The sequence below is a fragment of the Orcinus orca genome, chromosome 4 (assembly GCF_937001465.1).
Source record: "Orcinus orca chromosome 4, mOrcOrc1.1, whole genome shotgun sequence".
NCBI classification, from domain to species: Eukaryota; Metazoa; Chordata; class Mammalia; order Artiodactyla; family Delphinidae; genus Orcinus; species Orcinus orca.
In genome coordinates, this window is record NC_064562.1 from 2,853,528 (window position 1) to 2,880,729 (window position 27,202).

Genomic DNA, 27,202 nt, shown 5'->3' on the forward strand with positions numbered 1-27,202 from the left:
CACACACAAAACAGTCTTCAGGTGGATTTTGCATAAATGAGGCTGACTCATCCTGACTGTAATCTCGCCTTACACTCAACAATCGCAAAAGAAATCTATAACCCAGGAAGCATACAAAAAAGAAAACTACTCGCAGCTGAACTACAGGGGCAGTTAGCTGCAGAAAGATTCAGTTTCATTGTTTTGAAGGATTACTTGGTTTAAATGATTTTTATTGATCACTCATTTTTACAAATTAATAAACTTGACTTTTAGAGCAATTTTAGGTTTGCAGCAAGATTGAACAACGAGAACAGTGAATTTCCATATACTTCTTGTCCCTACACGTGTACGACCTCTCCCACCATCAACATCCCCACCTGATGTACATCTGTCACAATCAACGGCCTACATTAGCTCATCACTCTTCTCCACTGGGGTTCACTCTTGGTATTGAATATTCTATGGGTTTTGATGAATGTACAATGATATATATCCACCATTATAGAATCATACAGAGTAGTTTTTGTTTGTTTGTTTGTTTTTTTGTGGTACGCGGGCCTCTCACTGTTGCGGCCTCTCCCGTCACGGAGCACAGGCTCTGGACGCGCAGGCTCAGTGGCCATGGCTCACGGGTCCAGCCACTCCGTGGCATGTGAGATCTTCCCAGACCGGGGCATGAACCCGTGTCCCCTGCCACGGCAGGCGGACTCTCAACCACTGTGCCACCAGGGAAGCCCCATACAGAGTAGTTTTACTGCCCTAAACATCCTCTGTGCTCCTATTCATCCCTCCAGACAGCTGACCCCTGGCAATCACCAATCATTTTACGTTCTCCATAGTTTTGCCTTTTCCAGAATGTCATATAGTTGGAACCATACAGTATGTAGCCTTTTCAAATTGGCTTAAATTTCTCTTCGTAATATGCATTTACGTTTCCTCCATATCCTTTCATGGCCTAATAGCTCATTTCTTTTTAGTGCTAAATAATATTCCATTGGTTGGGTATACCACAGTCTATTCACCTACTGAAGGACTTCTTGGTTGCTTCCAAGTTTTGGCAATTGTCTCTAAAGCTTCTATAAACATCCATGTGCAGGTTTTTTGTGAACATAAGTTTTCAATTTCATTTGAATAAATACTAGAAAGGGCCATTGCTGTATCCTATGGTAAGAGCATATTTAGTTTCATAAGAAATTGTCAAGCTGTCTTTCAAAGTGTCTGTACCATTTTGCATTCCCACCTTTAGTGTATAAGAGTTTCTGTTGCTCTGCATCCTTGACAGCATTTACTGATGTCAGTGTTTTGGATTTCGGCCATTTTTATATGTTACTTGCCATCTATATAACTTCTTTGGTGAGAGGTCTGTTAAGACCTTTGGCCCATTTTCTATCTGGGTTGTTTATACGCTTATTGTTGAGTATATTTTAGGAATTTTATAGTTTGTTTTTTACATTCAGGTTTCTACCTATTTTGTGAAAGGTGTAAGGACTGTGTCTAGATTCATTATTTTATGTGACTGTCCAGCTGTTCCAGCACCATTGGTTGCAGAGATGGTCTTTGCTCCATTGTATTGCCTTTGCTTATTCATCAGAGATCAGTTGGCTGTATTTATATGGATCTATTTCTGAGGTTTCTATTTTGTTCCATTAAACCCCAATGTCTTGATTACTGTAACTTTATATTAAGCCTTGAAGTTGGGTAGTGTTGGTCTTCTGACTGTTCTCCTTTAATAATCAAGGTGGCTCTTCTGAGTCTTTTGCTTCTCCATATAAACTTTAGAATCACTTTGTCAATATACACAAAATAACTTGCTGGGACTTTGACTGGGGTTCTGTTGAATTCACAGATCAAATTGGGAAGAACTGACATCGTGACAATATTAGGTCTTTCCATCCATGAACATGGAATATCTTCCCATTTATTTAGTTCTTTTTTGATATCTTTCATCAGAGTTTTGTAGTTTTCCTCATACAAATTTTGTACATATTTCATTGAATTTGTTCCTAAGTATTTTACTTTGGGGGGTGCTAATGTAAATGATATTATGTTTTCAATTTCATGTTCCACTTGTTCATTGCTGCTATATAGAAAAGAGACTGACTTTACTATATTAACCTTATATCTTGCAACCTTGCTATGATCATTTACTAGTTCCAGGAGATTTGTTGATTCTTTCAGATTTTCTACATTGATGAATCTGTCATCTGTGAACAAAGGCAGTTTATGGCTTCCCTCTCAAACTTCATAGCTTTCCTTTTCTTTTCTTGTCTTATTGCATTAGCTAAGACTTCAGTTATGATGTTGAAAAGCAGTGCTGAGAAGGAGTCTACTTACCTTGTTCCTGATGGTCACCATTTTTAACACCATATTTGTGCACTACAGTCTTTAAGGTAATTCTTGAGCTAAGACCTCAGGTAATGCCACAGTTCATGTGACATATCTAGTGCATGAAACACAGCCTTGAGTTTGGATAGACGTGGGTTCTTATACTTGTTTGCTTATTGTCTGTGTGACCTTAAGAAATTATCTTTCTTGGGCCTCAATTAGCATTATATATAAATTGGAAATAATTTTTACTTCTGGTGTTGTTATGAGGATTAGAGGTAATGGATCAAGAGTGCTCGAGCCATAGAAGTTGATTCATAACAGTAGCTACAATTGTTTGACTATAAAATTTCCCTTTGGGACAAGATTCAGAACAAACATTTGGAGACTTTACTCTCTATATTATTAAGTCCTTATGCAAAAATCATTTCATATTTGAAGACAGTAGCCCTTCCTTGTCTTTTCTGCATCTTAAAGACCTTTACTGATCTTGACACTGGACTTAGAGTCATATAGTATAAGAGCTAGCTATCATTATTGTCAGGGAAATAAGGTGATTTCCTAATGACTCTAACTTGTTTAGGTTTTATAAATACAGCCATAATTTCTTCTTAGATATTCCTACTGACCCAGCAGATTTGGACAATTTTTGTTTAAGTTTATGCTTCTTCATTAAGAGATATTTACGGAAAAGGGGTTTTTGTAGTTTGAGACAGAAAATATAAGTAACGTGAATGGCACAGCCAGAAGCATGATTTATGCGTGGAATTTGGGGAGAGAAAATGTCATGTGACATTCAGTCACTGGCTTTCTTTGCCTTTGTGATGCATTAAAAGGATCTGATGGCACATGTTCTGTCATTGAGTTGTTATGGGCAAAAATAAGATTGTTAACCTCAAGTCTCAGGCAGGTGGTTGAGAAATAACTGAATAAGTTAAATAAAGCCTAACCAAGCACAAATCTTCCTACCATGGACGACAGCATAATGAAACAAAGTGGACCAAAGATGAAGATGATCTGAACCCAAGACTTTTTAGAATCACTAGGATCAAACCCTAGAGTCTAATCTCTTTAATTTGCAGATGAGACATTTCCTAATGAGAGGAAGAGCTCCTAAAATTTACACAGCCAGCCCCTGGAGAGCCAGAGATTAACGAGGTATTCTGACTGCTACTGCTTCTCTGAGGAGACACGCCGTCTCATTTTTAAACTAAAAATGGTTCTTTTTTCTTTTTTGCAACTTGGAACAAGTCACTGCTGATCTGCCTTATGCAGTCATTCAACAGAGCTAGAAACCCGAATAAATCCCCTTTCATTCCAGAATTCTTAACAGATCTTTTTGCGCTTACCAGGGTTAGGGTTTGAACTGTTGAGAAAATCAGTACACATTGGTTGATGTAAGATATTTAATCTCTTTATTGATTCACATCCCAAAGGGTTGGTAGCGAATATTAGTTACTTAACAAAGCCGTATTGTACTATTAACAATAGGAAAGGTAATTCAGAAAGAATTAATGTTCTCTGAGTTCTTATTTTCGTATAAGGCATTGCATTTTATAGTTTTCATTATCTATTCTTTCACCACATTTTCAAGAATTCTTTGTCCATTTCCTTCTGTCTCCTGAAATAATGGAATGTTAGAAAATGCACTTTTGTAAATATAAAATGATTGAACATGAATACGGTGGTGAAAGAGCTTGGGCTATGAGTCAGACAAATTAGATTTATACTGGCCTTTCCATTTATTTATTGACATCCTGGTACTTTCCCCAAGTGTGTTTTAGTGCACACATCTAAAAACTAATATATCAAAACAACCTATCTTTGAAAAACTAAGTGAGATGAGATATGTAAAATTTTAATTTTGCCTAGTACTTAGCTAATTAATGTTAACTCTTGTTAGAATCTGTGCTATTATTCCTACAGGAAAATTTTGCATCACTGTGAGTAGGTGAAATCTTGACACTTTTAGCGGATAGGTGATCCAAATAGATTTTGTTACTATTTATAAGTTTTAACTTCAAGTATAGGATTTCACTTGACATTAGTTAAAACAAAAAACGTTATTTCCTGGTTTCTGCAAATGTGCATTGTTTCAGGTATGACCACATGAGGGCAGCATGGTACTTTTTAAGACAGGAATGTAGCCTGGCTGGAGCCGGGCGGGGGGGGGGGGGCGGCGGGGGGGCGGCGGGGGAAGAATCTAGTAATAAAGCTATAGAAATCATAGGCACAGAATTAACATGAGAAGGCTCCACAATGATTCTCTAACCCAAACTTTCATTTTACGGTGGAAGGAACTGAGGTCCAAAGAGGCCAACTAGCGAGTCCCCCGTCACACAACTGGTGTCTGTGGATGGCAGAGCAGAGGAGCAGCCACAGCACTGAGGAAGCAACAGTCATCGTGCTATCACAGCCCCCAAGTTCTCTAAGGGCTTTTTGGTATGCACTAATATTGTGTGTGGCAGAACTGTGGAGGAATCAAATATTTCTGATAATGAATTAGCCTCTGAAATGTTCCTTGCTGGAGAAATAGACAAATCAAGAGATAGCATCTGATTTCCAGAAGACATAAGTGCATAAGTGCATCCTGGAAGGCAGAAGACTGAACTGTGCGACTTCTCAAGGTTGTCATTCATGTTTTGCTCACAACCCTGTGTGCGTGCACTGCCTTGAAACTGCAGCACTGACCGCAGGAAGCAGGAGTGAGCAAAGGACGAGTGCACACCAGTCCTGCCTAGGAACCCCCCTTTCTGTAACCCACTTTTTCAACACGTCCCGCTCCCCAGCCACGTATGAACACATACACGTACACAGCCAGGAACACACAGAGACATACACCCCAGTGGCAGTGGCACAGTGGGAATCTGTGCTGGGAGAGAGCTGCTCTGACTTTGCACCGATAGTCTTCACCACACACACACCCCTTTTCCCAGCTCCATGAAGAAGCATCAGATGACCCGGCTCAGCAGAATACGTTTGCTGTAAGCCCCAGTGTCCCCAGTTCCCTCACCTCCCCTACATCTTGTACATCTTTGCTTTCTTCCCTTCTCTACTGCCATGGTTACCCCTCTTTTGCATTACTCAATCAGCCTTGAAAATTGGACACTGCGATGCTTAATTTTATGTGTCAACTTGACTGGGCCACAGGGGTCCCAGACATTTGGTGAAACATAATCTAGGTGTTTCCATGAGGGAATTTTTGGATGAGATTAAATCAGTAGACTTGGTAAAGCAGATTGCCCTCTGCGATGTGGGTAGGCCCTGGGCGAGCAGGTGAAGGCTGAACAAAAAGACTAGAAGAAGGAAGGGTGAGCTGTGACAGGGCAAGAGAGAGTCATGGACATATATACACTAACAAACATAAGGTACATAGCTAGTGGGAAGCAGCCGCATGGCACAGGGATATCGGCTCGGTGCTTTGTGACCACCTAGAGGGGTGGGATAGGGAGGGTGGGAGGGAGGGAGACGCAAGAGGGAAGAGATATGGGAACATATGTATATGTATAACTGATTCACTTTGTTATAAAGCAGAAACTAACACACCATTGTAAAGCAATTATACCCCAGTAAAGATGTTTAAAAAAAAAAAAAGAAATGCAAATTGAAAAAAAAAAAAAAAAGACTAGAAGAAAATGGCTAATCTGGAGAATTCCTCCTTCCTGCCTTCCTTCAAACTGGGGACACTAGCTTTCTTCCAGCCTCAGACTCAAATGAAACCTTGGCCCTTTCTGGACCTGAAGCCGGCTGGACTTCAGACCGGAACGGCACCCTCAGCTCTCCTGGGTCTCAGGTCTCCAGACTCCATCCTGTAAAGGGTGCTGCAGGTGACTCACCCTGCAGGTCTTGGGACTTGCCAGCCTCTGTAATCATGTGAGTCAATTCCTTATCATCAGTCAAGCAGGCAATCAATAAGTCTCTCCTACTCTGTTCCTTTTCTGGAGAACCCTGACTGCTGCAGACACTTTGGTTCCCTTCCATGTGTTTTCAGCTGAAACCAGAGTTTTGGTTTATGCTGGCACTAACCTTGAGTCCTCAGTGATCATGATAGTTTTTGGCATTTAGTGTCTATTTAACAAGTATGTGTTGACCGAATATGTAAATTCTATTAGTTATCTTTTGAAAGAATTTTTGTTTCAATCAGAGCTCTAGCATTTTTCCTTCCACCTATGTGTGGGCATACTGCAGTTACTAACTTAGTACAAAGAAAGTACTTATTTTTCTGTTGCTAGGATACTACTTTGTGCAGCCATGAAGTTATGCATATTATAGTTTTAGGCTGAAGGATGAAACAGACCCCAAGTATGATTAACATAAAGAAGCTTAATATAACAGTGTTAGTTGTCAGTCAGTGTTAGATCATTAGATTTTTAATTTAATTTATTAAAGCCTACAATAGCACCTTGACAGTACAGACGCCTACATTTTATAGGTAAGAAAAATGAGATCTCTAAGACTGGTTCATTTGGCCAAGTTCGTGTCGTTAATAAATGAGAGAGTGATTACTGGATATAAAGTCCCCATATACCCAGTATTTGCTATCCCTTCATTGGCAGACTGCTTCTCTGTTGGCCTGTATCCAGCAACCCCTGGAAATCACCCCCTGGAAACCACCATCATCTACTCCGAAATTCCCTTGGTGACCTGCGCACCATGATGAGCCCACGGGGTACCACATTCCCCCTTGCTCCCTGGGCATCAGCTCCTGCCCTGTCCTTACTGTGCCTCTTAGTCACCACAGGTACATTCACACACGAGGATCTTGTCCTGTTTTCCTCTGAGCCTGGAGCTCTCTCCTCCCAGGTCTCCACGTTGCTGGGGATCCACACTACTTAGCCCTTTCTTCCTTTAGATTCAGCTCAGTTGTCTCCCCTGACCTCCATAATTCAAGCAGTACACATGCCGGTGGCCATTTTCTTCCCCATTTCTCTGCTTATTTTCTTCGTAAGACATTAAACTATCCCCAAATATATTTTATTCTTAATTTGTTTTTCTCTTCCTTACCTGTATCCCTGGCATAGAATATCTGTAAACTACAGACAAATCTCTATGATGCTAGAAGCCGATACTGCTGACCCCTATCTTAGAGTGTTCAGCGCTTGATACGTACTAGACCATCCTTGAATGTTCTCTGAAATGACTGACTCTGAGTCCGTGAAATAAACAATCCGAAAATGCAGTTCGTGAGGAGAAGACCTCCTTATCAGATGCTCATCTGAACATATGGTTCAAGACTAAATAATAAAGTAAAAGGTCAAATGTTAAGTGCTAAGTCAGAAATTGCATTACTTAAATGTATTTGTTAAACCTGTAGGGAATTTCTAAACTTTCAAATTGGAGGGATTCCATGTGTGGGACACTGTGGTTAGTTTTAAATAAAATATATATGTATCTTTAATTATCGAAGATAATGTTATAACCTTGTCTCAAATATTTAGTATGATCCGAGTAGGATTATATGAAGGCTTTCAAGCTCACACTGCCATCTTTTGAATGAGGTTACCAAAAATTCAGGTACAGGATACGTGTCGTGTGAAAAGTAACTATACATCTTAATGACAGAGGCAGGGATAAAAGCAGAAACTATCCTATTCTACCATGTTTCATGACCTCTCTGGTAGTTAGGAAGCCCAACAGCTTACATTTCATCTTTATTTTACAGAAAAATGAAATGCGTAAAATTGAATCACAATTCTCTTTATGTTATTAATAGTCTAAATTCATAAGATATGTTGATTGATTTGTAACTGTCAAATAATTTTGAGAATAAACATTCTCATTAAGACGTTGGATGATTCACAGGTAGGACGCACAGAGTCAGGAGTCAAGGTTGTCAAGTTCTAAGCGCCAAGTGCTGACGGGAGAGGTGGCAGTGGGAAAACCAGACCCAGGTTGAGTGAGTATAAATGAAGGATTTGATGAGCGGATACCTGAGGCAGAGGCCAGGGCTCAACCCAGAAGGAATGCCATTTGGGAAATTGTTGCCGAAACACTAACCCAGGTGAAGGTGGACAGGGTGGGCTGTGTCCCTGAGTCAGGAGAACGTCCATCGGGGCCTGACACAGATGGCCGCACAAGAGACGGACAGCTTTGGGGCTGGCGCGACCTTGACGTGTCCTTACCAGGCAGTTCCATCGCTCCATCCTGACTCCTTTCCCAGTTGTGATTTTTCTTAGGGTGGTGTTTGCCAGTGATCACCAGACACTAGGTTTTATTATCCATCTTTTTACTTACATTAGTGGGGTGGATTATATCACGGGCCCATAGTTCTTCGTCTCTCGCCTGCTGTGCTATCACTCTCCTGGGGACGGAATGGATTTTCTCAACCCGTTGGCTTTGAGCTTCGCCATGAGACACCTGCTTTGGCTGATGAAATGTTGGGCAGAAGTTACCATGGGCTTTTCTAAACCGGTGCCTTCTGGGCAGGTATCAGCCGATGCTCTGGGAACACCTGCCCTTTGCTGCTAGAGGAATGTGTCTCAGGAAGCTATTTCTTCTTTCTTTCTTTCATCCTGAAGAGAAGACCCAGACCAATCTGGAGCTTGTGATCCCATCGAGCTCGCAAGGCGAGGCAAGCCCAGCTGAGATGAGCCAAATAGCAGATCACCCACCAACGTGTGCATGCGGAAAAAATGACTTTTTCATAAGCGCCAGAAATCTGGGTGACGTTTGCTGTGCAGCATGGCTACAGCAGAAGCCTGTCTAATTCACTCACTGATAAAATATAGTTCGTAAAATAGTGAGTACCGAAGAGAGGACACAAGGATTAATTGAAAAATGCTTATAGAAATTGAAAATTTATATGCAGTGTAATTGAAACAATGACCTCACCACTAGTTATTTATATTTTAAATAGCCTGCTAGATCTCTTTAGGATCATGCCCATAATATATGTACAATGGTGTCTAAAACAACCCAGGTCATCTGGACTTTGACCTGCGGTGTCTCTGTTTTCACGGCAGGAAGCAACCTTTGGACAAGACTCTATTTTAGGAAGGACAGACACTATCTGTACAGTGTGATTTTCCCAGCTGGATTTTCCCAGTGAGCATTTCCAAGGGCCATAATGTTACCAGCTTGACTGGACCACGCCTCATGTGCAAAGTAATGTACGGAACTTGGAATCCCTCTTGAGTGGAAAGCTGATGGTGACCCCTCTGTCTTAGGACACAAAGGCCCTGTATTATTGTGGGCACTACTCTATTCTCTTAAACTGTGTCTGGGGCAAACAAGGAAAGAATTGCAGCAATATTCTCATCTTTATAGGCATGTGTGCTGCAAACAAAAGCTACGTCTGATTCATTTGTTTAGGTTTTTAAATTACGAGCGTATTTATTCATGTGTAGAGATGCTCTTTTTTAGATTTTCCTATTTAATTTTAAATGCTGTGAAGGTAGACCCGGTTGTTTTCCTTAAAGCTATTCACAAGGCACTCTAGAAAAATTTGTGAAAAGTGAGTACTCAGTAGTTGCTGCTAATTGCCTGTGTTCTCCACTTCACTTTGCTACTGAAGACCTGGCCAAATACTTTCTGAATGAATCCCACCTTTGTTCCAGCTAATAATCCCGCTTGGGGAAGAAGTGAACATTGCTATTTAAAACAAGTAGCAAATATGCGTCACACGTGGAAGGAAAGCTCTAATTACTACATGAATAAAAAGCTGCAATCCAAATGAAAGGCTGAATTATTTTCTAGTTCTGAAAGTTCAGAAAATCCAGAGTTTCTGAGACATTTTAGCTTCAGATATCATTCGCACATGGGTAACTGATGATTTTACTTTTTAAAAAGTACCAAAACTGACCAAACCTAGAAAGTTTTAGTAACAGTAAAAATAAACGATTTAAATCAACATAGGCATATTTTCAAAGATCGCTTGGAACATAAAGGCTTTTAAAATCTACTCCAGTTTCAACTTTGAAATGTTGGTTCTGAGGCTTTTCAAAGTTATAAACTAGAGGGTTTACAGGGTAATATCAATTAAAGAGGCTGGGAGGATAATGGTTCTAGTTTCTTTTTACAAAATAAGTTTTATGATGTGTAATAGAATTTCTTGGAAGGAAAGAATGACCTTCAGCTCAAGGGTGTCATTTCTTAGATGCTAAGTGTAACTATAGTTTTTCAACTATCAAATTGATTTTTAGCTATCAAATCAACTATCAAATGGACCATGCATTTGAAAAATCTAAAAAGTATTAATGTATCATTTCCAAAGGGGAACAAACTTCTGTAAATTATGAAGGAATGTTTATTTTCTGTGGTAACTGGGATTATGTTTAAACACCACTTTTATTTTCTGTATCACAGAATTCTATACTACGTACCTATGCAGAGACCTCTCCCAAGGTAATGGGAGCACACTTGCCAGATTTACAGTTATTGAAACCTTTATTTTCATTATATCTCCATCTTTAATGAGCGCAATACAATCATATTACAATATTGTAGTAAGATTTTCTTTTATATTAAATTTAAGCATCAAATAATGTAATGAAATCCCTACTAGAAGTCACCCAGTAAATAATGATGGTGTCTCTCTTCTGTCAACTCCATTGGAGGTGATGACCCTTCTGAGCAACCCCAGTGAACTAAATACTTGGTAGTTCAATCTCTTGGTTCATCGGCGATTAGAACTTTCCGAGGGAAACTTACAGAGAATGAGTGGGAAAAGCACACAAGCGTTTAAAAATCTTCCCACAGAGGATGGAGGAGCCAGGATCCTCATTAAGAGGGTGGATGGAATGGTCAGACACGAAGGTCCTCACCGGTACCTCTCACACTGCTTGGCTCCCGTAAGGGACGGGTGCTGAGCAAAGGATCAGGGGGCGGCATGGCAGGCGCCAGGGTCGTGGGGAGGTGAAACTGCATCCGTGGCCGTCAGGCCCAGGGGACCTGGGAGAGGATGTGGGGTGTCTAGCTCTGCACAAGGCTGAGTCTGCCGTTAGTCAGCTACTGACTCAGCCACAGATGCTTCTTAGATCACCCAGGGATGGACCCAGGCTACGTGCACCCAAGAAATATCAGGCTGGCCACTGAACAAGATCTTTGCCAAGAGGCAAAGGACCCCAGAGACCCTGCACAGACCTGAGAGTCCATTCCCTGTGTTTCCTCAGGATCCCGAGCACGTGTGCACTCACACAAACACTGTTTAGGGGGGAGCATGGAGGAGAGCTGCAGAGCTGAGCTAACAGGCTGAATTGCCTCCAGCCCCCATCTTGCGTAGAGGCTGGCGAGAAAGATGAGACCAGCTACGCGGTGGGAGGTTTGTGACCACACCCAGGGGTAAGAGCACGGACCGAATACGTGTGTTTGCTGCCGTCTGTTCCGTGTTATTGTTTGCCAGACGTTTCTTTGCCATGTGTCATATTTGTAACGATCCTGTCATCCGCCATTGACTAACATTTTTCGCCTCACCCTAAAACCGGAAGCCTGGATCCACAGCCGCAAACTGACAAGAGCAAACTCTCCACAGTTTAAAGACAGTGACCAGTAGATGCAGTTGGACACCTGCAGAGCCAGCCCCGTGGGCGTGAGAAGCCCTGTCCCTTGGAGACTGTGGGAAATGATGGCTGAGGAGAGGAAGGCGCAGTGTACGCGGGGGGTCCCGAGTCCCTCCAGCCCCAGTCCCCGGGCTCGGTGACCTCAGTGGGGTTGGTGGGAAGCGTGCGGGGATAAAGCCTGGTCTGCAGAAATGGAAACCAGTGCAGCCTGGGGTCTGCTCTGCAGGCGGATGCTCCTTTGGGCAGCCCTACTGCTCCCTGCCTGATGCCACCTGGTCAGGGCCAGAGGTGTTTGGGGGGAGGAAAGGGGCGCCCACCGGGCTGGCAGGGCCGGGACGCGTGTTTCTCACAGGTCAGGTGGAGACCTCCAGGGGGTGCAGCTGGGCTCTTTCTTTTCCTTTTTTAAATTTAACTTTTATTTTATAGTGAAATATAGTTGATTTACTATATTTTGTTAGTTTCAGGGTACAGCAACGTGACTTAGTTATACATATACATATAACCACTCTGTTTCAGATTCTTTTCCCATATAGGTTATCACAGAGTATTGAGTAGAATTCCCTGTGCTCTACAGCAGGTCCGTGTTGGTTATCTATATAGTAGCGTGTATATGTTAATCCCCAAATCCTAATTTAACCCTTCCCCGCCTTTCCCCTTTGGTAAGCACAAATTCATTCTCTAAGTCTGTGAGTCTGTTTCTGTTTTGTAAATAAGTTCATTTGTATCATTTTTTTAGATTTTTTTTTAGATTCCACCTATATGATCTTTCTCTTTCTCTTTCTGAGTTACTTCACTTAGTATGACAATCTCTAGGTCCATCCATATTGCGGCAAGTGACGTTATTGCCTTCTTTTCTATGGCTAATATTCCATTGTACACATGTACCACATCTTCTTTATCCATTCCTCTGTTGATACACACTTAGGTTGCTTCCATGACCTGGCTATTGTAAATAGAGCTGCAACGAACATCGGGGTGCACGTGTCTTTTCAAATTATAGTTTTCTCCGGATATATGCCCAGGAGTGGGCTTGCTGGGGTGTATGGCAGCTCTGTCTTTCTGGCAAGCTCACTGTGTAGGGGACGGTAGTGGCCGTGGGCTTGCTAGACCATTAGGGGCTAGAGCTGGACGGTCCTGGACACTGAACCTGAGCCAGGTATCTCATTTCAGGGAACGGCGCACTAGGCGGGGGCTTCCGAGGGCCTCGCACGTGTGCTCAGAGAGGGGCCAGCTCTGGGCCGTCTGCCGGACCGAGGGAGCGGCCGCCAGCCCGTATCAGTTGGATGAGCGACAGTGACCCAGCGCGGGGGTCCCGGTTCAACAAAGTGGCATCTGCCCTGTTCCCCCCAGTTCACTCTCTGGCTACAGTGACCCAGGGCTTCAGGCTGACAAGAGCGTGGGTGAGGCGTGGGGAGCTGACCAAGTCTCTTTCCTCGGGCTATTTCACAAGCAGGGCCAGAGGCGGCAGAAGGGAAAGCGTGGAATTAGGTTTGAGACTGGAATTTTAACTTGGACTGGACCAAATTCCAGTAAGGAAAAATATTCAGAAAGTTGTGAAGTCGGCCTGCGATGACATTCAGGGACGGGACAGGGCATTCACCTGAGGACGGCCGAGGGAGGTGACTGGAAAACCATAAAGCCGTTTCACATTTATAGCCTCAGTAAACTGCTTTTACAATAAAGAGGCAGTTATGAATTCAGATCAGAGTAACAGAGACTATTTTATAAGGAAAACAGGGAAACTAACATGTATGGAGCACATTTTAACAGGCAAGTGGTTTGCTGAGTCCATACCTGTTATTTATTCTTGCAGTGAGACGCATACAATTCTCTTCCTTTAAACAGTGAAGCTGAAACTGAGAGAAATTAAGTAACTTACCTGGGGACACAGCTAACGAATGATGGACCTGGGATTAAGTTTAGTAAATATGGGGTTAAATCCAGCTGTTCACGGCCACCGATTGAGAGGGACCATGAGACACACTCCATATTAACACTTCCTTTGCGTCTGCTTTCTTTTGCATGTCTAATCCGGGATGAAAGTCGTTCGTTGAGGTATGGTCAACGATAATTGGGTTTGTCAGATGTATGTGATGATTCTTTGTCAGTTCGATATGAATTCCCGATAAAAAGGTTAGAGTCTCGCCTTTGTTGTGAACTTCCTGTTTGGGTGGTGCAGGTTGTTGCCATGGAGATGATGTTCACAGACAGATGTTATCACGACTTTACAAACACTCCCATCCTTGCCTGGAAGTGAAGAGTCCGTCAGCGTTTCGTGGCACAGCGCCATCTGGACGGGACTCAAACCTTCCCTCTGGACACAGGTTCAGGTTGAATGACTAGCTTCTTTTCTGTTTGCTTCTGGTTCAGATTTCTGAGGTCACGTTTCAATTTCCACTTTGAAGAGGTGAACAGTGGGGAAGGAAGAGGCAAGGTGAAGTACTGGGCAGAGAAGATGCCTCTTTTAAAAACATTCGCTGCTGGAGGTTTTGGTAGAACAACTCTGAATGCAAGCGGTGACTGAGTGATTGACTCAGATTTTCCCAGCTAAGAATGCCAGGATCCTAAAATCACAGCTTAATTTTTCTGATACTCATCTGTTCCCTTAGCTTCTCCAAATTAGATAATTTCCCAGCTTCGAGATTTCATGTTTGACTGTATTTGATTGACTCTTACATTCATGTTTCCTAATCTACTTAAAGTTACTAGTTTTATCATTAGAGCGAGAACTGAATTACATCAAATGCCTCTTTTTATCCTGTATTTTAATATCTTCCATTTTGGAGCCAATCAGGGACGTTTCCTCTTAACACCTGCAGATATTCAGTCATTTCAGACCTTAAGACTTCATATGCTTTTAATCTTAATATTAAATCTATGTGGAGCTCACTTTTTCCAGTTGCATATCTGTAGCAATTTAAATGACCTGGGATCCATTCCAACCAGTAGATAGCTGGTCTCGTAGCAGTAGGCAAAAACATTAGTCCCCCATGAACACGCACACAGAAAGACACTCTGAGTTGAAGAGGAAAAGAAATTCATAACACAAAAGACCTATACAGACTTTATTAATAATTTAATTAATAAGCTTTAGGATACAACCTTGGACAATTTCCAGCATCGCATATGTCTTACATTTTGATCTCTAATTTCACAATTGCACCCATGGTTGAGTAACTTCAGACTAACTTCAGGCCAACTGAGTAGGTTCTTTGAAGCAGAAGACCAGTTTAATCTTATCCATCCTTGTTAAGTTTTTGAGACTGAACGTGTTAGGACAAGCATCGGCACTTTAATTTTTGTTTCCCACTCTCTCTTTTTTTTTTTTTTTGCGGTATGCGGGCCTCTCACTGCTGTGGTCTCTCCCGTTGCGGAGCACAGGCTCTGGACGTGCTGGCTCAGCGGCCAGGGCTCACGGGCCCAGCCGCTCCGTGGCATGTGGGATCCTCCCGGACCGGGGCACGAACCCACGTCCCCTGCATCGGCAGGTGGACTCTCAACCACTGCGCCACCAGGGAAGCCCTCCCACTCTCTTTTTATAAAGCATAAAAGCAGATGTTTTATAAAAGCCAGTGAACAACAACAACAGAAACAAAGTCAAAGAATTGCACAAAACCTGCTTTACTGACCAAAGTGACGAGGTTCTGAAATTAACTTGTTGGTCAGAGGACCACCCAAATTGAGGTAACTGCAAACATTTAACGGCCAGATGCTGTACAAATGTCTGAGTTTAGCAAACGAAAGGAGACTTAGGGTTCCCAATGAATACTATATACAGGGACAGTTTATATAAAACTGGAATTTTAGAAAATTTCAGTCTAAGTTTTTTACTGAGTTTTGCTGTGTTACAGAAATAAAAATGTCCAGAAGGTCCCACTTAGGTCATCTTGAATTCCCCTGCTATCAGCTTTAAAGGCGCTGGCGACACCGTTCCTGACCTTCTGCAGGAGGTGAGATTCAAGATCACAGGCCATGGCCAGTGTTGGTGAGGACAAACTAAGAGGGAATGGAAAGTATCGGCCATTGGATGCGGGGAGTTAATTTGATGAAAGCTGCTTAAGACTCTTTGTTTTCAATTCTCCTCACCAGCTAAGCGACCACGTGAACCTAGAGATGACAGTGTCTTTAGCACCTGTTTACTCTTTTGAGGTAAAGCACAGAAGCGATGGCCTGGATGCACTTGAAAAAGTGACGAGTGATATCAGGCTTCTTGAGTGGTCTTAGGAGCCGTCTCTTCCAAGCGCGACGTCCATCCTACTGAGGGGCTATTTGTAGAGCTCCCTGGGTAAAAACTCTGTGAACCGCATTTTTCTCTTTAGCCGAATGAGAATGTCTGAAAGTCCATCTCCCATTTTCTTTCATTGACACTAACTCAGTTTGACAGTCTGCACCCAAGAGAACCATACATCACAATGTGGACGAGAGTTGGCCAGACGCTTACGAGCTCCTGCAGCCCCGAGCTTGCCATTTTAACTGTTATTTTGTCTGTAGACTCTGCTGTTCAAGGTACATTCCATGTAAAGTGACTGCCTTTGTTCCACACAGAGTTCACTTCTGTTTGTTAGACAGACAGCCTACATTTTTCTGACTTATTACATCGTGAATCACTTTAGGAACCCCAGAAACGAACTTCGCTGTCTTTCCCCTTCAATATTCATCCATTTGTGAACTTATGACAGACGGGTTGTCCATCACAACCATGAAAAACAGATGATATGTGATAAATAAATATAAATTGTGCATCTAAAGCTGAACGCAGTTTTATCCAGGACGTAGAACGCACAGTTAAGCCTTCAAACCATTATGTCTTAAATCAATCTAAATGGAGGGGTCCCGTTTTCCCATGATTTTTCCTGGTACTTTTGAAATTGCTCCAAAATCAGATCTATCACTTGTGTATCATGATGATGTAAAGCCTAGAACTCTGTGTCTATGTTACTTCACTTAATTTGCTGAAGGAGAGTAAACTTAGAACACATACTTTACATTCTTATTTTGTCTTTCCGTCCCTGTTGCTTCACGACATTCTATGTGTTTCCGATTTCAGCAACTGTCTCTAACCTGACGAAACCATCTTTGGTCTCTTCATTTTTTAGTGTTTTACATTTGGATGCACGTTGAGTCGGCTGATTCGCCAAAGCAATGGGGGCTTTTGTATAACGTCAGCTTTTATTCTCAGCCATTGTTTCTAGGTAAAGGGAAAGCGAGGATGGGCCTGGAGGGAAGAGAGTTGTCACAGGGGTCATTTCACCTACGAGACAGTGACACCTTTGAAAGATAGTCAAGCACTTGATGTGCAGAATTGAGACTGGGGCAGGACTCCATGGACATCCGATGGCTTGGCGTTTCTCTTAGAATCAAAAGTCGAGCTCCTTTCTTTAGCAGGCAAAGCGCACATCAGTGATTTTCCTCTTGGGCTGAACTGCAGAATCTAACCCTGAGCTCCACTTAGAGATTCTGGTTAATTCATCCGAAGGTCATCCTGATGGAGAGCCAGGCCTGACCAAGGGCAGTGATGAGGCCCCCGTCTCCCTGTCAGACACCACCCCGCACCCGTTCTCCCTGTTCACTTAGCTCCCGCCCCCTTGCCTTCTGTTTCCCGGGGGCATCTTTCCTGTTTAGCGTAACCTGCTGTCGCCTGTACCTGGACTACTATTTCTGAGATAATATTAACAAGAGCTGAACTTTACCGAGCACTCACACAGTCCTGGGCTCCCTGAAGTACAAGCATCGTGAAAGGTACCAACTGATTCAATCCTCCTGACAATCTTACGAGGTCCCAGTTCTGCAGCTGAGGAACCAGACGCCCAGGCTGTGATGTACGTACATGTGTGCAGCCGCGCGGGGACTTGATGTCCTTGAACCTCAGGGTCCTCGTGCTAAACTCCATCAAGCCATCTCCTCTTTCCTTCATGTCATTTAAGCCTTTATCCAAATGTCACCTTTTCTGAGAAGCTCTGCTTGACCATCCTTCCTAAAAGATCTCCCACCTCATTCTACCACTCTACGCGCTAACCCCTTCGCTTGTGATCGTGATATTCATTTATACATTCCCCGCCAAGTCTTTCCTCCACTGCAATGCAAACTCCACAAACCTCACTCTGTTTGTGTGTTCGCCACTGTATCTCTAACACCAGAAAAATGGCACAAAGAAGGTTTTCAACACATATGTTGTGAAAGCAAAGAATGGATTTCTGGCTTAAGAGGTATTCAAGGGAGGAGGGATGTGTTCCAGGCATTTTTCCTCTCTGGCGTTTGTCTGGCACAGTGACGTCATGATTGGAAATTCCAACCGGAGAACTGAGGCTAAGGACCGTTCCATTTCATGTGCTCGGCCTCTACTTGAACCCCCCGGGAACGTGGCTTCCGGGGTGCAGGTGCCGCGTCTCTGGCCGGGCACCATCGTCCCTGAGCCCCCGCTGGCAGAGCACGCGAGTCACCCTTCTCCTCCAGGAAGCCTGGGTGGTCCCCGCCCCCGCAGGGTGAATCCTGAGGGCAGGGGCGCATCGCTGTGCAGCTGGTCCACTTGCCTTTGAGCATCAGTTTGGGCAGGTGCGACATTTTGAGCTAGTGAGACCTGAGCGAAGGTCTGCAGGGGCCCCTGGCAAAGGGCTTCTGACTCTTAAAATAAACACAAGGGAGGGCTTCCCTGGTGGTGCAGTGGCTGAGAGTCCGCCTGCCGATGCAGGGGACACGGGTTCGTGCCCCGGTTCGGGAAGATCCCACATGCTGCGGAGTGGCTGGGCCCGTGAGCCATAGCCGCTGAGCCTGCGCATCCGGAGCCTGTGGATGGCAATGGAAGAGGCCACAACAGTGAGAGGCCCGTGTACCGCAAAAACAAACAAACAAACAAACAAACAAACAAAACAAAACAAAAACACAAGGGAGTGAGCACCTCTTCTGCCCTTAGAAACTGTCCCCGGTGAAGGGAATTTCTGCAGCTGCTGGTTCGTGTCTTGCAAGGATGAAATTAGACGGCCTGATGGTTAAGAGGACAGGCTTTGGAGTCCGATGCTGGCTTCCATCCCCAGCTCTGCCACGTGCTGGTCACCTGGTCTCGTGCAAGGTGCCCAATCTCTCTTCCTCATTTTCCTTCTCTGTAAAATGGGTAATGTTGAATATTTTGAGGATAGATGAGTTAATATGTATCACAAGTCCCCTCATGAGGAAAATACGAATCATAAGAGGTCTACCTCGTAGGACTATTATGAGGATGACATGAATTAAAATATGTCTAAGGCACTTAAACTGAGGCGGGCACACAGATGGCGTTGACACGTGTAGCGTGAAGCAGAACAAAATAGCAGGAAGGCAGAGCCCAGTCAGACTCCGGGCAGCAGAACGGAAGCCCTGATTACACTGAATTTGGAGCTCCCTGAGGCTCAAAATGCTTTTCTATCAGCTTTTTAAACATAAGGTCATAACCTGAGCCGTTAGAATCAGGGTTTTCTGTGTCATCCAGTGAAAACCATCTCAACTGACGTGTATCGGCCATAAGTGGACAAGTAGTGGAACTGATGGCATCATACCCGAGATACTGAACCATGCGCTTCTTTCTCCACTTTGGTTTGGACCCTGGTCAAGAAGGAGGGAGAAACTCTCACTCTGCTTCCAAAAGGGTGAATATCAGCATTTTAATTCAACCCTCAGCATTCGAGTGCTGTGCAGCTCGATGACCAATATTGCTGATAACAGCTACGGGGCCCAGTTGTGAATGCAGACACTGTGAGATATCCTAGAATCATGCAGTGTTTTTAAAATCTTCCTCTCCGGCTAAAGCAAGAGGGAAAGCTTAACATTTTTGCTTTTTTCCCAATCTAGCTCCCCTGGCTAAAATTCTCAAGTCCAGAACATGCACTGTTTAATTATCTGACAATGAATGAACCTCAGTGGAGCAAAAGCAGTTTGATCGATGGGTCCAGCTGTGACCACTGTGTAGCATGAGTTTTCTGATTGCTTTAAAATGTTGGCTCTGCAGCTGTCATCTGGAACTTGAGAATGCACTAGCATTAAAATGCCAAGCGAGAGAGGTAGCATTCTTCAGGGAACGTCAATATACAGTTGGTTACGTATTCTAGTGATGCAGTCATCAGCGTGAATGCTTTTGTCCTTCTTAAATTCCTGTATTAGTGTAATTGAGCAGTTTAGAAGGGGGTCCTCTCAGGACACATTTTTGCTCAGTAAAGGACTGTTTGCTGAAGTCCTATTTCTCTCCTGCCTACACGATGATGCTTATGATGGCTAAGATGGTGGAATGTGATTGCTGGTTCCTGCATTCCCACAGTTTGTACAATTTATTAAGGAAACCATACAAAGAAGGTCAGTCTTTTTCACAAGGCTGCCAGAGTGATCAGGAGAGACAAAGGAAGGCCCAGAAACAGGAACACTTCTCTGTGAGTCAGGGAAGCATGGAGACAGTGAAGCAGCAGACTCTGGGCATGTTTCTGAGTAACCTCTGATGACTAGAGCCCGCCAATCGGGGTTATTCCCGCCTTCCATTGAAACCACCAGCCTGGTCCTCGTAGAGGTATAGAGGAGGAGAAGATGAAATTTCTATGGAAACTTCAGTGAGAAGAAGGGCCTGGGGTTTTCAAATGGCCAAATAAAGAATGACAAGTTTTTCATATAACATCATTTAAAAATGATGCTTACTTATATCCTTTCTTTGCTGTGCTCCAAAGACCTGCATCTTCCCCAAGTCTGTAGGAGTGAAAGCAATCTAAATGTAAGTAGGGTCTTTTGATGTTCAACTCTGAATAAACGAATCATTAATGTGCATTCAAGGTCACCTTTTCCATCGTCATATGAAAGGAGAGAAAAATTATCATTTGGTTGGAAATATCTGTTTTGACATTACAGGAAGAAATTTCTTTCAAGCTACTTCTCTCTGGAATCCACACACATTAATAACACGGTCCTTTATATAGAAGTCTATCTTTTCTTTCTTTTTAATTAGGATTTTTCCATGTCGTCTATTTCTTTTTTAAAAAATTAACTCACTTATTAATTAATTTTTGGCTGCGTTGGGTCTTTGTTGCTGTGTGCAGGCTTTCTCTAGTTGCGGCGAGCGGGGGCTATTCTTTGTTGCGGTGCACGGGCTTCTCATTGAGGAGGCTTCTCTTGTTGCGGAGCATGGGCTCTAGGCACATGGGCTTCAGTAGTTGTGGCACGTGGGCTCAGTAGTTGTGGCTCACAGGCTCTAGAGCGCAGGCTCAGTAGTTGCGGCGCATGGGCTTAGCTGCTCCGCGGCATGTTGGATCTTCCTAGACCAGGGCTTGAACCCACGTCCTCTGCATTAGCACACAGATTCTCAACCACGGAACCACCAGGGAAGCCCCTAGAAGTCTATCTTTCTCTTCTTTTTTCTTTAAGGGTATTTCTGCTCTAAACACACTCAGGTGTGTTTAGCATAGGAACAGTTTGCGACCTTGGCCACCGTTAGCTCCCAGCAAATGCTTGCAGCTGTTTTGGGTAATCTTGAGGAAGAGAAGAACCAGCTGTGGGTGTGTGGAAGCCTTGGCAACATAGTGAGCATTTAGACATTTTTGTTTGGGGACAATTCCACATAAAGTAGAAAACCCTCTGCAGTGGTCAGTGTTATATCTACATAAAATATATTGACCTTTGTTTTCTTTGGCTGAACTGAGTTTCCCAGGTGTGACTTCCTTCTGTTCAAGTGTGTCTCTATGTCTTGCACATAGCATTAACCAGTAATGGTTTCAGTTCTTTTGGTTCAGAGACAATTTTCTTGTTTTTGCTATTTTTCAGGTCTGAAGGTCAAAGATTTAAACTTGTTCACATTCTGGTTAGTAGGAAAGCTACCCTACTGCAGCATAGCTGGGACTGATCCTATGAGAATCTTGGTCAAAGGGAAGGAGCAATGAAATGTCACAGCTGTAAAGGGTCAGGTGGACACGAAGTTACATTTGGCTGGTCGCTCTGAGTTTGGAATCATAGTGATTATTGCAGGAATTATTGTAAGAGTGAATGAAATGGACTTTCCTATTGTTTCCTTTTTATTTCAGGGTGTATAATTGAGAGGATGGTAGAAATTCACAAATCTACATACAAAATAACAAAGCTTAACAATATGGTAAGATAATTTCTATTTTTTATAATCTTTCTTGCTATGTCCACCATTACAATGGTAAGTGGTTTTTTTTGTAACAAACTAAAGAAAAATCACATGGAATATATATATTTTAAACAAAAGAGCACAAATCTACTTCACTCTGAAAGCGATTTGCACTTAATGTCTTGCAATGTTTGTTTTTACATTTTCACATAAAATACTGAATTTTTTTATCCCTTGCCATTGGAGGAATTTTTCATTATTTATACGACACAGAAAACTCTTCCTAGTCTCTATATATTTAAGTGACCAGTTTGTGCTATATTTATTTGTACCAGTTTATAGCATCTTTTAAAATGTCCTGTTCCCCTTATAAAAAAACCGATCTACTCTTCCAGGTGGTTGAACACAGAAAAAAACAAAAACAAAAAAGAGATTGAAAATATAAAAATGTTGAGTTATAAAGGGTAGACTAAGATAGAGGCAACATTTATTTAATGGGGATTCCAAGAGAAGAAACAAACAAAAATAGAGAAAAAGCAAAATTAGAAGGAAATAATGGAAACTTTTTCAGGCTGATATGTAAATAATTCCTTAGATTATAGAAGTAATGGAAGGGCTGATAATTAACTAGGCACCGAGATTTATTATAGAAAAATTGTAGAACAAAAATGAAGATAAATATATTAAATTGAGCAGTGATAAATCACAAATTATAAACAAGAAATCACAGGAGTTATTTATTTATTGTTTTTATTTTTATTTTTTTTATTTTTTATTTTTTTTGCGGTACGCGGGCCTCTCACCGCTGTGGCCTCTCCCATCGCGGAGCACAGGCTCTGGATGCGCAGGCTCAGCGGCCACGGCTCACGGGCCCAGCCGCTCCGCGGCATGTGGGATCCTCCCGGACAGGGGCACGAACCCGTGTTCCCTGAACCGGCAGGCGGACTCTCAACCACTGCACCACCAGGGAAGCCCACAGGAGTTATTTTTGACAGTAAATTTCACATTAGCAAAAATTGAGTGAAGAAAAAAATATGACCTTGAAAATACTGAGAGGAAATAACTATCAACCTAAATTATCCTTCAATAGTGAGGGTAAAATAAATATATTTAAAGTGCGCATTAATTTTTGTCACTCATAGAATTTTGCTGGAATGAAAGGATGAAGTTTATTAGGTAAGAAACAGGACCCAGGAAAAAAACTAGCAAAAAATAAAAAGAAGATGCTGGTAAATATATAGTTTCCATATATGGAAAATATAATAACAGTTTAATGATGACAAATAAGAATTTGGGATTATAAAAACAAGGAGGAACCATTTACTGGGAAAATTTTACTATAGAAGAGGGATCAAATCTTTCCAATTATTATTATTAATACAGAAATATTAATTAATGTGCATCTTTATTAAGTCAAATGTGCACATAAAAATTTAAGGGTAATCAGTAGAAGACTAGGTTCTTAAACATAGATAGAGAGAAGGTGAATGGACTGAAAGATATATTTAATGATATTATTTAGAATGCAGTACAAAGATTAAGCATATGTAAAAGGAAAGTTTAAGATACAAAGACATTTCAGAAAATCTAATATACCACTAATTGAAATTCCAGAAGAGAAGAACAACAAAAAGAGAAAACTCTGGAAGTTATACTGAGAGTATATTAGAGGTGATCAAAGATTACAAGCTGCAGATTCAAGAGGTCAAATAAATTAAAGCATATTCATATTGGGTGAGACTGTATTGTTATTCCCAAATATTTCCTGCTCCTTCCTATGGAGAAACAATATTTTCCATCCAATTAATATTGAGCTTGGCAATGCAACTTGCTTTGGTTAATGGAATGCAGGTAGCAGTGACATGGGTCTCTTCCAAACTGAAGTGTTAAGAGCTGGTGTATGTTTTGTCAGGCTTTCCTTCCCTTCTTGCCATGGTTCCTGCAAATGCCCTAAATAAAGGCTCCTCTATAAGCCTGGATCCCAGGCAAATGAAGACATGGAAGCAAAGCCATGGTCAGCCCCAATGGACGTGTAGTATAGATGAGACAGAAACCTTTGCTCTTATAATCTACTGATATGTTTTGAAGGTTTTTTTGTGAATGCTGTTTAAACTAGCTGAGCAGTTCTCAATGGGGAGTGACTCTGCCCCCCCAGGGGACATTTGTCAATGTCTGGGTACAGTTTCATGGGCACGACTGTTATGGGGTAGAGACCAAGGATGCTGCTTATCCTTCTACAAGGTAAGGGGCGGCTTCCACCCCAAAGAATTATCCAGTCCCAAGTGTCAGCAGGGCCAGGCCGAGATCCCCTGACAGCCTATCCTGCCACTTATAGGTACCCAGGCACACTGCAGCGAAACGGCAGGTCACAGAAGACAGAGTTCTTGCAAGGAACCACAGAGAACTGACCAGTTACAATCCAAGAACTAACAATTGGACGGTCAACCGATTTCTCCATAGAAACCAGAGGACAATGGATACTACTTCAAAATTCTGAAAGAAAATAGCCATAAACATGGAATTGTATAATCAACAAAACTATGTTTTGGACACGAGAGTGAACTAATGACATTTGTATGTGAACCAAAACTAGGACTTTTGCGACAAATAGATGTTAAGTAAAGAGTACATTCCAGCCTCTCGCTACCCTAAAAGTAATCCTCACTGAGAGGTCTTATATGCAAAAAGCAGTGGTGAGCAAGCAAAGTAGTACATCTGAGGGCATATTTCAACAAACATGGAATATATAAAACAATGTCTCATGGAGTTAAAGAATGAAGATAAAGCTAAAATGCATAATAACCATGATGTGAAAATCAGAGTTAAATTTTCCAAGCTCTTCGTATCATTTGAAGCTGAGTATAGTTTAGTGTAGAAATTTAAATTTCTAAGGTTTCTGAGTTAAAATATATGAAACCAGAGTTGGCAGTGTCGACTGAAAAGAAATGCACAACATGAGAGTTGTGATTTCAGTTTTTTTTTTTACATCTTTATTGGAGTATAATTGCTTTACAATGGTGTGTTATTTTCTGCTTTATAACAAAGTGAATCAGTTATACATATGTTCCCATATCTCTTCCCTCTTGCGTCTCCCTCCCACTCTCCCTATCCCACCCCTCTAGGTGGTCACAAAGCACCGAGCTGACCTCCCTGTGCTATGCGGCTGCTTCCCACTAGCTATCTATTTTACGTTTGGTAGTGTATATATGTCCATGCCACTCTCTCACTCTGTCACAGCCTACCCTTCCCCCTCCCCATATCCTCAAGTCCATTCTCTAGTAGGTGTTTGTCTTTATTCCTGTCTTACCCCTAGGTTCTTCATGACATTTATTTATTTTTTCTTAGATTCCATATATATACGTGTTAGCATACGGTATTTGTCTCTCTTTCTGACTTACTTCACTCTGTATGACAGACTCTAGGTCCATCCACCTCACTACAAATAACTCAATTTCGTTTCTTTTTATGGCTGGGTAATATTCCATTGTATATATGTGCCACATCTTCTTTATCCATTCATCTGTCGATGGACACTTAGGTTGCTTCCATGTCCTGGCTATTGTAAATAGAGCTGCAATGAACATTGTGGTACATGACTCTTTTTGAATTATGGTTTTCTCAGGATATATGCCCAGTAGTGGGATTGCTGGGTCATATGGTAGTTCTATTTGTAGTTTTTTAAGGAACCTCCACACTATTCTCCATAGAGGCTGTATCAGTTTTATTTGGGGCAGAAGGAGGACTAGAGCTACTTGAGAGCCTGGCAGACAGCCTCTCGGGTAGCTCAAGGAGCAGCTCTGAAGAGGGGAGGGGGAGGTCGGTATGTACGTGACTCTAGTGAAGGGGGGGACGTGCAATCAAGCACACGTTTTGGCAGAAGTTTGCTGCTAGTCTCGAGGAGCAGATGTTACTCTTAATGATTTTAGTGTTTCTCTAGATATGAGGAGATGCAAGCACTGGGCTCATAAAATCAGCTCCTGCAAATATCTAACTATCTGAAGACCCGTTCCGCCAGTTTTTCCCAGAGCACAGAGGGCCTCATTCCTGCTCTCCAGCCTGAACTTTCAGGGGGTGTTGAAGGTCAGCACCTGCAGTGGCTCATGATTTAATCCTTGTAGAGGTAGATGGCAGGTGCCAATTGGCTGTTGACAAACTCAAAGTACAAGAATGAGAAGGTACAGTAGGTGGAGTCTGGGGAAAATGCACAGAAAAGAGAAAATCCTGCATTAATGGTAGAAATTCTGAAAACTAGTCTGAGCCTTGGTAGGTCACAGCACTAGCTATAGACAACATTCTAAAAATTGTGTGGGAAATTTGAAAATCTGAAGTTGTAGTCTCAGAGGAGTTTTTTTTCTGGAAGAGGAAAAAAATGGAAAAGGAAAGGCACAGTGGGAGACGTGAAGGCAAAGAAGAGTGAAAGTGGGAAGCTAAGGATGCTGCAGAAACAAGAGAGAATGCTGAACACACCAAGCCCCTCCCTAAATTCAAAAAGCCCCCCCTTAAAGAAACTGCACTGCCCTAAACTGACAGTGTATGCTTCTAAAGCAGGAATGTTGTCAACTACTCCAAGTTCTCCCACTGTCTGGAAACTCAAGAGGAAAGAAGAAAGAAAGAAAGAGAGAAAGAAAGAGAAAGAGAGAAAGAGAGAAAGAAAGAAAGAAAGAAAGAAAGAAAGAAAGAAAGAAAGAAAGGAAGGAAGGAAGGAAGGAAGGAAGGAAGGAGAAAGAAAGAGAGAGAAAGAAAGAAAGAAAGAAAGAAGAAAAGCAATCTATATCCACACAAAGTTGTTGAAAGAAGAAAACAGAAAATGAGAATCATACACTTGCAGTTGTTGAAAATTCCCTACCCTGCAATTAGCTGAACAAACAAACATCTACATTGTGGAATAAATGTAACTGTAAAAAGAATGAGAACAATCTACAAACTTATATGGAGAGATTTCCAGGATATTTTGTTAAGTAAATAAGTAAAGTGCATAGAATATACACACTATTCTACTTTCGTGTAAGAAACAGGGGTTTTAAGAACATAAACATGTACCTGCTTGCTTTTGTCAAAAGAAGCACAAAAGGACAAACAAAAACCTAAGCCTTTCCTGTGGAGTTGAAAGGAAACAGTGTTCGAAGCATGAGGGAAGAGACACTTCTCTGAATATAACCTTTTGTGTAACTCTGAATTCTAGAAACGTGTTATGTTTGATATATCCAAAAAATAAAAGCAGGTCAACAAGGAAGGGGAAATACTCAAATCTGAACATTAACGGAATTAGACACTGGAAGTATATTAACAACAAAAATAATGTATCTGAAAAATAACAATACCT